This window comes from Anomaloglossus baeobatrachus, chromosome 6 (genome assembly GCF_048569485.1).
Source record: "Anomaloglossus baeobatrachus isolate aAnoBae1 chromosome 6, aAnoBae1.hap1, whole genome shotgun sequence".
NCBI classification, from domain to species: domain Eukaryota; kingdom Metazoa; phylum Chordata; class Amphibia; order Anura; family Aromobatidae; genus Anomaloglossus; species Anomaloglossus baeobatrachus.
This window is the reverse complement of record NC_134358.1, coordinates 554,603,986-554,619,879: the sequence shown is the minus strand read 5'-3', so window position 1 is coordinate 554,619,879 and position 15,894 is coordinate 554,603,986. Positions and strand designations below refer to the sequence as shown.

Sequence of the window (15,894 nt, the reverse complement as noted above, 5' to 3'; positions counted from 1 at the left end):
TAGATAGAGGGATAGATAGAGGGATAGATAGATAGAGGGAGGGATAGATAATTGATAGATAAACAGATAGATAGATAGAGGGATAGATAGATAGATAGATAGAGGGATAGATAGAGGGATAGATAGAGGGATAGATAGAGGGATAGATAGAGGGATAGATAGAGGGATAGATAGAGGGATAGATAGAGGGATAGATAGAGGGATAGATAGAGGGACAGATAGAGGGATAGATAGAGGGATAGATAGAGGGATAGATAGAGGGATAGATAGATAGAGGGAGGGATAGATAATTGATAGATAAACAGATAGATAGATAGAGGGATAGATAGATAGAGGGATAGATAATTGATAGATAAACAGATAGATAGATAGATAGAGGGATAGATAATTGATAGATAAACAGATAGATAGATGACAGAGGGATGAATAGATAGATGATTTTTTTTGTTCAATAATAAGTGAATTGTTGTTCATAGAAAAAAAATAAGCCCTCCCCTGATAATAAGCCTTCGCCCATCTTTGAAAGCAAAAAAATAATATAAGACCTTGTCTTATTTTTAGAAAAACATGGATAGTAGTTATCTAAATCTTTCTGCTGTGAGCTCCCCCTAGTGGCAGCTGCAGGCAACAGAATGTCAGAAATAACATCCAGCTTTTCCAGACCCCTGAATGACATTTTTTTGCCCTGTTCTAGGACACTAATCAATATCACTGCAAAGTTAGTAGGATTTTCCTCCCAAGAGTCTCGGAAAGTTGGGTGACCAACAATAGGGCTGTTCCGACACTTTCCAAATTTGGCTAATTATGCTCAAACATGCAAACAAAAATACTAATACATTTGATTTATATAGCGCCAACATATTCCGCAACACTTTACAATTAAGCAGGGAAAAAACAACAGTAATAAAGCCTGGCAACACAGATTTGGCTTTCGGGATGCTAGGAAAGATGGGTACAAGCCTGTGGCAGAGCAGCAATGGTTGCCGTAATTCCGAGAGTCCAGTTTTATATGGCTGCCTACTTAAATATGGTGAGATCTGTCACAGGGGGTGTCGTCACCCAGCTTTCCTACTGTCCTGAATGGCACACAGGTATGAAAGATTAAGATGTGCTCCAGAGCTGCATTTATAATGCAACTTGTGCAGCCAGGACAGGTAGAGCGGACTCCCGGCCGTGTGTCTGTACCTGGGCGTGTAAGAGGAGGAGTGTGAGCTCGGCTGACGTTGCACCAGGTACGTTCTGCTGTTTCCTCCCAGGATCAGCTCCGGGGACCCAGGCAGCTCCATGTAACTAATCCCCAGGCATCGCCCAGTGTGTGCCCCCTGGCGGCCTCTAATCAGGTAATGGGGCATCCTCTATATAGGGCAGCGTAACATATGTTCAAGTTTTTTCTGCCCATCCCTTTAAGAGAGGGACAGGCTCAGCCGGGTGCAATCACTTCTGCAATGTGGTCAGGCCAGTTGGGTGAATCCAAGTGGGGAGGACAGATCGGGGGAGGACAGATCGGGGGAGGACAGATCGGGGGAGGACGGATCGGGGGAGGACGGATCGGGGGAGGACGGATCGGGGGAGGACAGATCGGGGGAGGACAGGTGTACGGATCGGGGGAGGAAAGGCGTACGGATCGGGGGAGGACAGGTGTACGGATCGGGGGAGGACAGGTGTACGGATCGGGGGAGGACAGGTGTACGGATCGGGGGAGGAGAGGTGTACGGATCGGGGGAGGACAGGTGTACGGATCGGGGGAGGACAGGTGTACGGATCGGGGGAGGACAGGTGTACGGATCGGGGGAGGAGAGGTGTACGGATCGGGGGAGGACAGGTGTACGGATCGGGGGAGGAGAGGTGTACGGATCGGGGAAGGAGAGGTGTACCGATTGGGGGTGATGCAGTCCTTGTACCCGCACTTATTGCTATTGGGATGACTGGCTTCAGAGGTACGTGCAGAAAAGAAGGAGAATTGCTTAAATAGTGATTGCTTAGTATCATATTATTATCAGAATTGTCCCAAATAGATCAAGACCAGTGTCTGGCACTGTTATAGATAGAGGGCGCTGTGGCTGGCACTGTTATGAGGGTGCTGTGGCTGGCACTGTTATGAAGGCCATGTGGCTGGCCCTGTTATGAGGGCGCTGTGGCTGGCACTGTTATAGATAGAGGGCGCTGTGGCTGGCACTGTTATAGATAGAGGGCGCTGTGGCTGGCACTGTTATAGATAGAGGGCGCTGTGGCTGGCACTGTTATAGATAGAGGGCGCTGTGGCTGGCACTGTTATAGATAGAGGGCGCTGTGGCTGGCACTGTTATGAGGGTGCTGTGGCTGGCACTGTTATGAAGGCCATGTGGCTGGCACTGTTATGAGGGCGCTGTGGCTGGCCCTGTTATGAGGGCGCTGTGGCTGGCCCTGTTATGAGGGCGCTGTGGCTGGCCCTGTTATGAGGGCGCTGTGGCTGGCCCTGTTATGAGGGCGCTGTGGCTGGCCCTGTTATGAGGGCGCTGTGGCTGGCCCTGTTATGAGGGCGCTGTGGCTGGCACTGTTATGAGGACTCTGTGGCTGGCACTGTTATGAGGGCGCTGTGGCTGGCACTGTTATGAGGACTCTGTGGCTGGCACTGTTATGAGGACTCTGTGGCTGGCACTGTTATGAGGGCGCTGTGGCTGGCACTGTTATGAGGGCGCTGTGGCTGGCACTGTTATGAGGGCGCTGTGGCTGGCCCTGTTATGAGGGCGCTGTGGCTGGCCCTGTTATGAGGGCGCTGTGGCTGGCACTGTTATGAGGACTCTGTGGCTGGCACTGTTATGAGGGCGCTGTGGCTGGCACTGTTATGAGGGCGCTGTGGCTGGCACTGTTATGAGGGCGCTGTGGCTGGCACTGTTATGAGGACTCTGTGGCTGGCACTGTTATGAGGGCGCTGTGGCTGGCACTGTTGAGGGCGCTGTGGCTGGCACTGTTATGAGGGCGCTGTGACTGGCACTGTTATGAGGGCGCTGTGGCTGGCACTGTTATGAGGGCGCTGTGGCTGGCACTGTTATGAGGACTCTGTGGCTGGCACTGTTATGAGGGCGCTGTGGCTGGCACTGTTATGAGGGCGCTGTGGCTGGCACTGTTATGAGGGCGCTGTGGCTGGCACTGTTATGAGGACTCTGTGGCTGGCACTGTTATGAGGGCGCTGTGGCTGGCACTGTTATGAGGGCGCGGTGGCTGGCACTGTTATGAGGGCGCTGTGGCTGGCACTGTTATGAGGGCGCTGTGGCTGGCCCTGTTATGAGGGCGCTGTGGCTGGCACTGTTATGAGGGCGCTGTGGCTGGCACTGTTATGAGGGCGCTGTGGCTGGCCCTGTTATGAGGGCGCTGTGGCTGGCACTGTTATGAGGGCGCTGTGGCTGGCCCTGTTATGAGGGCGCTGTGGCTGGCCCTGTTATGAGGGCGCTGTGGCTGGCCCTGTTATGAGGGCGCTGTGGCTGGCACTGTTATGAGGGTGCTGTGGCTGGCCCTGTTATGAGGGCGCTGTGGCTGGCACTGTTATGAGGGCGCTGTGGCTGGCACTGTTATGAGGACTCTGTGGCTGGCACTGTTATGAGGACTCTGTGGCTGGCACTGTTATGAGGACTCTGTGGCTGGCACTGTTATGAGGACTCTGTGGCTGGCACTGTTATGAGGACTCTGTGGCTGGCACTGTTATGAGGACTCTGTGGCTGGCACTGTTATGAGGGCGCTGTGGCTGGCACTGTTATGAGGGCGCTGTGGCTGGCACTGTTATGAGGACTCTGTGGCTGGCACTGTTATGAGGACTCTGTGGCTGGCACTGTTATGAGGGCTCTGTGGCTGGCACTGTTATGAGGGTGCTGTGGCTGGCACTGTTATGAGGACTCTGTGGCTGGCACTGTTATGAGGGCGCTGTGGCTGGCACTGTTATGAGGACGCTGTGGCTGGCACTGTTATGAGGGCGCTGTGGCTGGCACTGTTATGAGGGCGCTGTGGCTGGCACTGTTATGAGGGCGCTGTGGCTGGCACTGTTATGAGGACTCTGTGGCTGGCACTGTTATGAGGACTCTGTGGCTGGCACTGTTATGAGGGCTCTGTGGCTGGCACTGTTATGGGGACATGATTATGAAGGCCTGTGACTAATTCTTATGTCTTATCTCCTGGCACTGTTGTGGGGTATTGCGGGTGCCCTTATTTAGGATCCCTGTGTTATGATTAGGCTGTGTATATACACGTTGCGTTCCCAATTTATTTTTTGGGTTTTTATAGCCACAATTTTCCAAAATCACACAGTAATTTTTACCTAATTTTTTGGTAAAATTGCGGAAAAAAGCCCTAGACTTCAGTGTATAATACCGCAATTATGCGCTCCCTGTGGCGCACCCGCAGACTGAGCGCTCCGCGCAGCATTTCTCCCCAGCACTACTCTCTGCCATATTATTTTCCAGCGGCAGATTGAATAGACTTCCCCCAAGGTGTGTAAATAGTGCACACGTCTCTGTGTAACGTGCGGACTTAACCCCTTGTTTGCCGATGAAGTATGAGTCAGCTGATTGTCTAATTTGGCACTCTGTGGTACTGTTATGTGGGTGCTGTATGGCAGAATTATGTGGGCACCGTACAAAATGATTAAATGGACTCTATATCCTTTATATGCAAACACTGTATTGCAGTATTAATTGGGAACTGTATGAGAGTGCAGCATTAAATTATTACTCAGACACTATCTAGCAGTATTATGTGGCTACTGTACGGTAGTATTGCTTTTTTATTCATTGGCAGTGTTATATGGGTGCGTATGCAGTATTATGCGGACACTATGCAATTATTAAATGGACATTATGACAGTAGTATGCAAACACTGTTTGGCAGTAGTATAGCAGTATTATGTGGCCACAGTATTGTAGTATTAGGTGGCAACTATATGGCAGTAGTATGAGAGCACTGTAATAAATTGTTATTGGTATACTCACTAGCAGCATGATGTGGACACTGTATGAAATCATAACATGGACATAATGGCAATATTATGCAGACACTGATTGGAAGTTGTGTGGCCATCCTATGAGAGCACTGTATTACATTATTATATTTGACACTATGGCAATATTATGTGTGCATTGGATGGAAGTTGTATGGCAGAATTATTTTTGCCCTATATTAGGTGTGAAATCTATGATAGAATTATGCTAGCATAGATTATATTATGTAGACACTAAATAGCAGTGTGATTTTTGCACTGTAATATATGTGGGCACTGCAGTGCAGTTGTACAGTAGTATGATGAGGGCACAGTATTTTATGTTGGCACTATATGGTAGCTATATAGCAGTATGATGCGGTCATAGTATTATATGTTGGCAGTCACTACATGGTAGTTGTATAGCAGTATGATGTGGGCTCTTGGCACTATATGGTAGTTTTACAGCAGTATTATCTGGGCACAGTATTATATGTTGGTACTACATGGTAGTTATATAACAGTATAATGTGGGTGTTTTGCACTATATGGTAGTTGTATAGCACTATTCTCTGGGCACAGTATTATATGTTGGCACTACATGGTAGTTGTTTAGCAGTATGAGTTGGGCACTGTATTATATGTTGACACTATATGGTAGTTGTATAGCAGAATGATGTGGGCACAGTATTATAGCTGTTTGGCAGTATGAGATGGGCACTGTATTATATGTTGGCACTACATGGTAGTTGTATAGCAGTATAATGTGAGCACAATATGTTGGTACTACTGTCATTTCATTTTATAGCAGTATGATGTAAACATAGTATTATATGCTGACACTATATGGTAGTTGTATAGCATAATGATGTGGGCACAGTATTATAGTTGTTTGGCAGTTTGAGATGGGCACTGTATTATATGTTGGCACTACATGGTAGTTGTATAGCAGTATAATGTGAGCACAATATGTTGGTACTACAGTACTGTAATTTCATTTTATAGCAGTATGATGTAAATATAGTATTATATGCTGATACTATATGGTAGTTGTATAGCAGTATGATGTCGGCAGTTGGCACTATATGGTATTTGTACAGCAGTATTATCTGGGCACAGTATTATATGGTCGCACTACATGGTAGTTGTATTGAAATATAATGTGGACATAGTATTACAGTATATGCTGGCACTATATGGTAGTTGTATAGCAGTATGATGTGCGCACTTGGTACTTTATGGTAGTTGTACAGCAGTATTATATCGCCACAGTTTTATATGTTGGCACTACATGGTAGTTACACACGATTAGCCAAAGGCAACTAGAGGTGCCCTAACTCAAAACCATTAAAACCTTTAATATTATTACGCTAAATATATGACCAATTCTTAAAATTAGCAGATCGGGAAGAACTATTATTAGGTCATTTCTATACTGTATGAACCATTAGGCCGCGAACCTAGGTCCCCTGTTAATATCCTTTTATCAATTTCTCCCCTAAATCATCTTATTAAAATCATTTAGCTGCTAGCCTCCCTAACGTTTCACCATGTCTGGCTTCATCAGGGGAGGAAGAGGGACTGAGCCTCATTATAGTCCCAGACCCCTGATGAAGCCAGACATGGTGAAACATGTTGGGGAGGCTGTGAAATTAAACATTGTGTAATGAAACATTGCCCTCTCTCTATGCTTTTGCAGGTCCCTTGCTTCTTTTTAGTGTGTAGGAAACATTCTTATTACGTGCAGAAGTCAAAAACATGCTCACATCTAATATTGTTATCTTGGTAATCATTGTGGGTCCAACCACTGTGACCCCCAATGAATCCAAGAATGGTGTCTGCAGCCTCGTCCTGCGTGGAACGGAGGTGCACATAATCGACCTCCGCTTCATTCATTGTCTATGGGACTGCAGGAAAAAGTGGAGCACAATACTCAGAAGTCCTTTAGGCAATGAATGGACGGGTCTGTGGTCACGCCGGAGTGAGGGAACACTTGGCGTGTGACACAAGAGGAGGGGTAAAGGAAGGCTCTGATAATAGAGCGAGGGGAGTGGGTTCACCTCTGGCTGATCCCTGATCTCCCTATTGTCCCTAGATGGATCCTTCCCCTCCATGAGCGATCACGTGCCTAGGCCCTGGCTAACCCTGGACTAGCCCTGGCTAGTGAGCAGGCCAGCAAGACACTAGTCTTACCTCATTTTTGTCTTTATGCTAGTAGTAAGGGAGATACATTCAACAAAAACTCCAATTCTTCTCCACCGTATCCACAGGAAATATCACCACAGCTTTCTCCAGAGACAGCTCCTTCACATGTCAGCATAGAATGAACTATAACCGGCATAGGAGAGAGTAAGGGGCGGGTTTATATGGCAGAAGGGAGTGACTGCAGCTGTTATTAACACCTACAAGTCAATCTCAACAGGATAGAAAAGAAAACTTAACCTCTTCAGCACTGAATGGAATTAAATGCACTCCCACTTGGGATAAACAAGTAGCAGGCTTTAAAAAGGATCTGTGATCAACTAAATGCTTTGACCTTCTGATCCTAGATCCCTCTGAGGTCTCAGCAGGGCACACAAGACTTCCTTCTTGGGGGTCTTATTCATTGGAGTGCCAGCAATCAGCAAGTTATCCTTCATGCATAACTTGATTTGGGGGGGGGGGGGTGTAATCATTAAAAATGCAGGAGGACTGCTGTAGACTGGATGCAATTGTATCAAACCCTCAGCTGTGAGAAGTATTAGGTCTTTATAGGTATAAACAAGGAATGTTTCCATTCACTAACAGCAAGCAGTTACCTTGCAAATGAAGAGGAATTGGACAGACAAAGCATATGAGAAAGTTACAGAAGTTTTAGTTATACAGGATGATAACCAATGTGTTCCTCGTCCTCGGTGTATGTGTGTGACTGTCACCCGCCCACTGTACACAAGTGTGGGAGATCCACGTCACTCGCCTCCTGTTCCTGCAGTCAGGCCGGTCCCATGCTCCGCACACAATGTGTGCATAGCACAATGCTGCTTTCCCTCATTTATAGCCTGCAATGACTGTAATGGATGCCTGGCAGGCGTTATAACAGGGTGTCAGGGGTCTGTAACTCGTGGTACTACATCTGTGCAGCCATGCTGGGAGTTGTAGTTCCACAAGCCCTGGAGTGCTGTTAATTGCTCACTGCTTGCTACCAAATATAGCCCAAGAAGGGTCCTTTGAATATAATACCGCTATACTGCACTCAAACGTAATACCACTATCCTGTACTTATAGGGTAAATAATACCACTGTCATACACTTATACAGTACAGACCAAAAGTTTGGACACACCTTCTCATTCAAAGAGTTTTCTTTATTTTCATGTAGATTCACATTGAAGACATCAAAACTATGAATTAACACACGTGGAATGAATTACTTAACAAAAAAGTGTGAAACAACTGAAAATATGTCTTATATTCTAGGTTCTTCAAAGTAGCCCCCTTTTGCTTTGATTACTGCTTTGCACACTCTTGGCATTCTCTTGATGAACGTCAAGAGGTAGTCACCGGAAATGGTCTTAAAACAGTCTTGAAGGAGTTCCCAGAGATGCTTAGCACTTGTTGGCCCTTTTGCCTTCACTCTGCGGTCCAGCTCACCCCAAACCATCTCGATTGGGTTCAGGTCTGGTGACTGTGGAGACCAGGTCATCTGGCGTAGCACCCAATCACGCTCCTTCTTAGTCAGATAGCCCTTACCCAGCCTGGAGGGGTGTTTGGGGTCATTGTCCTGTTGAAAAATAAATGATGGTCCAACTAAACGCAAACGGGATGGAATAGCACGCCGCTGCAAGATGCTGTGGTAGCCATGCTGGTTCTGTATGCCTTCAGTTTTGAATAAATCCCCAACAGTGTCACCAGCAAAGCCCCCCCCACACCATCACACCTGCTCCTCCATGCTTCACGGTGGGAACCAGCCATGCAGAGTCCATCCGTTCACCTTTTCTACAAAGACACGGTGGATGGATCCAAAGATCTCAAATTTGGACTCATCAGACCAAAGCACAGATTTCCACTGGTCTAATGTCCATTCCTTGTGTTCTTTAGCCCAAACAAGTCTCTTCTGCTTGTTGCCTGTCCTTAGCAGTGGTTTCCTAGCAGCTATTTTACCATGAAGGCTGCTGCACAAAGTCTCCTTTTAATAGTTGTTCTAGAGATGAGAAGGTGTGTCCAAACTTTTGGTCTGTACTGTATAATACTACTATGCTACACAGAAAATTTTACTGCAATATCACACAAAAAATAATACAGCTATACTCACTCATACATTACCAGAATACTACACACATACATAGTACTGCTATACTGCACACTGTGGGATTACAGCTCACTCAGGTGTGTGTTGAGGTAGACTCATGTGGGCTGGTTTATTCCATCTTTATAAACTGTTCCACAGGATAAACATCAACGCGCTTCTTCCAGGTACATAGTAGCAAAGAGAAAAATAAAATAAAGCGTCCATAGGTGCTGCAGGTACTGCTTTAAGAGGAGTCCCACCGCTGGAGGTCTGCACACCTCCACACACAGACACTGGCTGGGATTACAGGTCTCCATTTTACTTGAAGTACGACACCCCAGGGTGGCAAGATGTGAGCAGTAGTGATGGGTTAACCCGCCGATATCCAGAATCAGTGGGTACAACTGAATATTTTGAAAAAAAAATGGTTCGGGACTGGAATTCATTCCGGATATCTGGTCGAACACCGATCCCCATGTAAGTCCATAGGGCCCCGAATAATGCACTTTACAATGGTGGTAGAAAGGGCTAGAGGAATTAGACCAGGCACGTTATACTTGCTGAGTCTCCTGCATGGCAATAACACTTCTTCCAGGGCCGCTAATTAGCCTCATAAATATTCACTGCGTCCGCCGCCCTCAGACCCGCCCACAGACAGTCCCGATGTCTTTGATTGGTTGCAATCAGACTGCACCCCCAGCCTGTGTGCCAGCGTCTGACCGCTTGGAATCACAAACGTTGTCTACGTCCCTATAGTGGTGCAAAAATAAACAATTAAAAAATTGGTGTAGGGGTGTCCCCATATTATAGCATACGGCTATAGGCTACAGCTCACAGCCATGTGCTTGTCTTGGCTGTGTATCAATATAAGAGGAACCCAATGTGTCTTTTTTTTTTTTATTATTATTATTATTATTTAAATAATTAAATAACGGCATTTAGTCCACTCCGATTTTCATACCCAGCCATGATAAAGCTGACAGCTGGAGGCTGGTATTATCAGGCTGTGGAGGGCCATGCTTACTGAACCCTCAGCCTAAAAATAGCAGTCTACAGCTGCCTAAAATTGTCGCATCCGTTGGATGTGACAATCCTGGCACTTTACCCAGTTCATCCCGATGCGGTGGCAATCGGGGTAATATGAGGGGTTAATGACAGCTCACAGCTGCCACTAAGCCCTGGATTAGTAATGAGAGGCTTCTCTGAGAACCCCCCCCCCCCCCCCCACACCAATTACTAATCTGCAAGTGAAAAGAGATAAATACAAACACTTAATATATCCTTTATTTCAAATAAAATGCAAAAACACCCTCTTTCACCCCTTCATTCACCCAAAATACCCAGGTCCGACGTAATTCACACGAGGTCCCACGAAGATCCTGGCTCTGCATGCGGACACAGAACATATCCGCACGCTGTGGTTCCAGGCAGAGAATGACAGGGCCTCAGCTGTGAGTGGTGACATCAGTCAGTTTATCTGCGGTCACAGCTGGAGGTTCTCACAGTCCTCCACCTGTGACTGCAGGTAAGCTAACCTCAGGTGACCTCATTGCACTCAGTTACTTCACCTCAGGTGAGCTGAGTTCATAGACCCAGATCTCCTGGCAGGAAACCGCATTTTTATGCCGAGATTGTCAGATTTGGTGCTGAAATTTATACACCATATTCCTGCACCATATCTGCATCTTTTGGGGGGGTTGCCAGGAGATGTATGCAGGAATATGGTGTATAAACGTCAGCACCAAATATGCATCTCTTGGCAAGTAAATTGCACAAAAACAGTTTTGATGCCGTTTTGTTGTGGTTTTCTGCCAGGAGATGGAGCTAAGCTGTTTATTTACTTTACCCCTGTTTGTGTTCTCTGTGTATTTTTTAGAACTTAGTGAGGTTGACTAAGTGCTCATCCCATCTGTTCCCTACCTAGGGCCCAGTTCTAGGGTCAGTCAGGGTCAAGTATCCTGCTCGGTGCATAGGTGCGGAACATATCTAGAGTGGTCAGGGAAGCCAGGGGCCAGTGGTAGGTTTGATCAGGGTTCACCATCTCCCCCTTCATAAGACACAGGGTTTCCTTCTACCTTTCCCTCCATTTTTGCCGTTCACTTCTTATTTCCCCATACTTAGCGTGACAGCTACATAGTACTGCTTCATCACACACATACATAACACCGCTATATTACATGCATATATAGTTCTGGTATTATACACACAAGCATATTACTGCTCTCATACATAGTACTGCTTCATCACACACATACATGTCGCGGGCGGAGGAGGGGACGCTGCGCTCTCCCACTGCTCGGGTCCGGCTGCCGCTGCTGCTGCGGCCTCTGCTGCTCGGTGGCTCGAGCGATGGGCCGGATCCCGGGGACTCGAGCAGCGCTCCTCGCCTGTGAGTGAAAAGGGGATTGGTTTTGGGGATTTATTGTCCGTGACGCCACCCACGGTTGTGGTGATTGTGTGGACACCACCGCTGCTCTGTATGGGGATCCCGGGAGCGGTGACAGGGAGCAGCTTTGTTGTTATTTCTCCCCTCCGTGGGTAGGGGGTTGGTTGTCCCGGGGCCCGGTGATGGGGTAGGGATGGATGGCAGGCCGGGTGCGGGGCCCGGTGAGGTGCAGGGTCGCGGGGGCAGCGCTGTGCCGTACGGCACGGTGGTACTCACTCAGCCTGAGACGTTGACACAGTTCTCGGTAAAACACACGGCTGGAAAGATGGTTCCCACGGACGGCTGCTGTTGCTTTTCCCCGGTAGTTGGCGGTGACTGTCCCTTTTCCTGCACCTAAGTCAATGTTGGTAGCGATGGATTCCCACCGGTAACCCGCTCCCCGACTTTGATATGGGCCGGAGGAGCCCCTCTTTGCCCGCAGGCGCTGGCCCTGAGAAAACTGGTGCCCTGGCGGTGGCGGTGTCTCTCTACTACGGTTGGACTGTTGCCTTCAATCGGGACTTAGTTGTTGGGAGACCCGGAGGTCCCCTTCACTGACGGATTTGGCAAATCTAGCCTTGCCGGGATCCGAAAGGCCCCTGCCAATGGTGCTGGCTTCTCTTCGTATACCGGTCCGGTACCGCCGGGCCACCACCCGTCCACGGTCCTTTCGGCAACCTCCGATCAGCCTCTCCTGCAGACGGTCACCACCGTCTGCTAACCTTGCTGTCTCAGTCCGGGGCACACACCCAGACCAACTTCAGGCTTTCAACTGTCACTTTCTCTTCCACCTTAACTCCTCTCTCTTGCTCCTCTACCACTTCACTCCCTAACTAATCTACAACTAACTGCCTGGTTTTCCCGCCTCCAGGGCTGTGAACTCCTCGGTGGGCGGAGCCAACCGCCTGGCCCACCCCCTGGTGTGGGCATCAGCCCCTGGAGGAAGGCAACAAGGATTTCTGGTGTAGCTTCGGTGTACCTATCCGGGGTGTAGGGTGTGGTGGTGTCATTACCTGTGACCCCTGGCTTGCCCAGGGCGTCACATACATAATGCTGCTATATTGCACAAATACATATAAGCACTATAATACACATATACACAGGATTGTAATACCGCACAGATACAAAGTACCGCTATACTGGTGGCAGTTTCATATTGCCAAAACTCTGAAACACAGCACTTTTACAGAGAAAGCAAAGATTGTGGGAAGGTCAAACACACAGATTATTGTCCATTGGCCAAAAGGCTTCCTGCTTCTAGTTGCGCAAAGATGATAGATAGATAGATAGATAGATAGATAGATAGATAGAGGAATAGATAGAGGAATGGATAGATAGATGGATAGATGGATAGATGGATAGATATAAATAAATAATAATAATAATAATAATAGATGGATAGATGGATAGAGGGATAGAGGGATAGAGGGATAGATGGATAGAGGGATAGATATAAATAAATAAATAATAATAATAATAATAATAATAGATGGATAGATGGATAGATGGATAGATGGATAGAGGGATAGAGGGATAGAGGGATAGAGGGATAGAGGGATAGAGGGATAGAGGGATAGAGGGATAGAGGGATAGATGGATAGATGGATAGATGGATAGATGGATAGATGGATAGAGGGATAGATGGATAGAGGGATAGATGGATAGAGGGATAGATGGATAGAGGGATAGAGGGATAGAGGGATAGATAGAGGGATAGATAGAGGGATAGATGGATGGATAGATGGATGGATGGATGGATGGATGGATAGATGGATGGATGGATGGATAGATAGATGGATAAATAGATAGAGGGATAGATAGATGATAGAAAAATAATTAAGGGAGGCAGCACGCCATACATTACAAAAAAAAGACAGACCTTTACTGCCCATATGGTGTGATAGCAACTTTTAAATTTCCAGGAACCTCTCAAGCCTTTTGTGCTGCTCTTATTTTTATATATATGCATAGTCTCGTTATATTGACTGTTTTGAAAGAGTCACAGGAGGCACTATTGAACTAGAATAAACTCGATATAGTTTTTTCTTATTTTAGATAAAGCAGATAGCTGGGGGCTGGTATTATCAAGCTATGAAGGTCCATGGTTATTTGGACCTTCCCAGCCTACAAATAGCAGCCCACAGCTGCCCCAGAAGTGGCATATGCATTAGATAAGCCAATTCTGGCGCTTTGCCCGACTCTTCCCAATTGCACTGGTATGGTGGCAATCAGGATAATACTTTTGGGGTTGATTTTCGCTGTGTAGAGTCAGCTGGTGTCAAGCCCTGGTGGTAGTAATGGAAATATAGTGCAGTGCTTTGCAAAAGTATTCGGCTTCCTTTGAATTTTTCAACCTTTTCCCACATTTCAGGCTTCAAACATAAAGATAAAAATGTTAATGTTCTGGTGAAGAATCAACAACAAGTGGACACAATTGTGAAGGTGAACGAAATTTATTGCTTATTTTAAACTTTTTAAAAAATAAATAACTGTATAGTGGGGCGTGCAATATTATTTATCCCCTGTAAGTTAATACTTTGTAGCGCCACCTTTTGCTGCGATTATAGCTGGGGTATGTGTCATTTATCAGTGCTGATTCATGATAGAAATCGTTTATCCATGAGAAGCTTTAGATTAGGATGTTTTTTTGCACTCTAAAAAAAAAATGGCCATTCACTGACATCAATCCCAGAGATTGTGAAGCAGCTCAGTTACTTGTGCACATTACCTGTTGTACCTGTTTGTCCTGCTCTGTGCAGCGTGATAATTTACCAGTGTGCAGTAGGTCACTCGTCTAGTGTGGTAACGACATTCACTAAATGACCCCCCTAAGAGGTAATTTGGGCACCCCCCACACCAGACCGCCCTGCCTGGTGCAGTCACAAGGACAGGTGCTCCTCTTGGCCAAATTAAATGAAAAATGGTGCGAATCTCCAGCAATTACATTTACAATCTGAATGTAAATAGTTTTTTCCCCTCTTTTTCTTTATAATCACAGCTTGTCAGTTCTTTCTGCAAAATCCCGTATGGGTTTCTGTCATCATTTACAATGCAAGAGTGAAATCTGCAATAAAAAAATCCAAAACAAATACACAGTGTGTGAACGTAGCCCTAGACCGGGGTGACGCGGGCAGATTTCACAGTGACCCCGGCTCTCCCAACCTGAACTTACTGTCTCATAGACAAATATTAGCTGTAATTTTAGGCCGGGGGAACTTGCGGACTGTCCGGGTATTAGGGTCTGACGGTGAAATATGCCCCTTTGAACTGCGTTTATACGTTGCGTATTTGGTGCAGATTTCCCACATTAACCCCCAAAAGTGAGTGACTATGTGGCCCCCAAGGGCCCTTTATAAAGCTAGAGCAGGCCCTGGATTAGATAATCTCTAGTGATGTTGTTTATAACAAAAATGGGATATATCTAAAAAGTTATGAAGGTTGAACAGATGAGATTGTAAATTCCTCTTCAATAATGTGATGATTATGATGATGATAATATACTGACATATTATATTATATATATATATATATATATATATATATATATATATACAGTGTATACTGCTCAAAAAAATAAAGGGAACACTTAAACAACAGAATGGTATTTTAGTGTTCCCTTTTTTCTGAGCTATATATATGCTTATATATATTAACAGTGCTTAAATATATATTTACTTTTAGTTTATATATATATATATATATATATATATATATATATATGTATATATAATATATATATATATATATATATATATACCACATATATACTTTTATATATATATATATATATATATATATATATACACACACACATGTACTGATATAGATATGCTATACGTGTGTATGTGTGTGTGTGTGTGTGTGTGTGTATATATATATATATATATATATATATATATATATATATATAGACATATATATTTATATATTTTTTTTTATATATATATATATATATATATATATATATATATATATATATATATATATACACATGGCATATCTATATCAGTACATCATCATCATATCATGGAGAAGGAATTTACAGTCTGATCTGTTCAACCTTCATAACTATATATATATATACATTGCCTTTCATGGTTTCTATGGCAATCGAATATCTTTATTGATAATGATCATTTTATACACTGTATCACTCAGACTTAAATACGGCGACACCTAGCGACAAAACTCTGTTCATGCAGTTATTTCGCGCATGCGCATTAGGGTTCGCACTGGTTTCCTTCCATCGGCTTTCGTT

The 15,894-nt window shown here is 45.5% G+C and overlaps 1 protein-coding gene across 8 annotated transcripts in view; it reads left to right on the top strand.

Annotated features, from left to right (window-relative positions):
• Window positions 1-15,894, top strand: part of ICA1 (islet cell autoantigen 1) — a 337,463-nt gene that overhangs the window by 226,190 nt on the left and 95,379 nt on the right. For 2 of the 8 annotated variants that reach the window (XM_075315705.1, XM_075315698.1), the window contains one exon: window positions 14,008-14,078. The exons of 4 other annotated variants lie outside the window; for them this stretch is intronic. The gene's annotated coding sequence lies outside the window, so the exon portion shown is untranslated. Of the gene's footprint in view, window positions 1-1,314; window positions 1,341-14,007; window positions 14,079-15,894 lie in introns of those variants that run through there. 2 more of the 8 variants (XM_075315704.1, XM_075315706.1) reach the window with 2 other exon arrangements.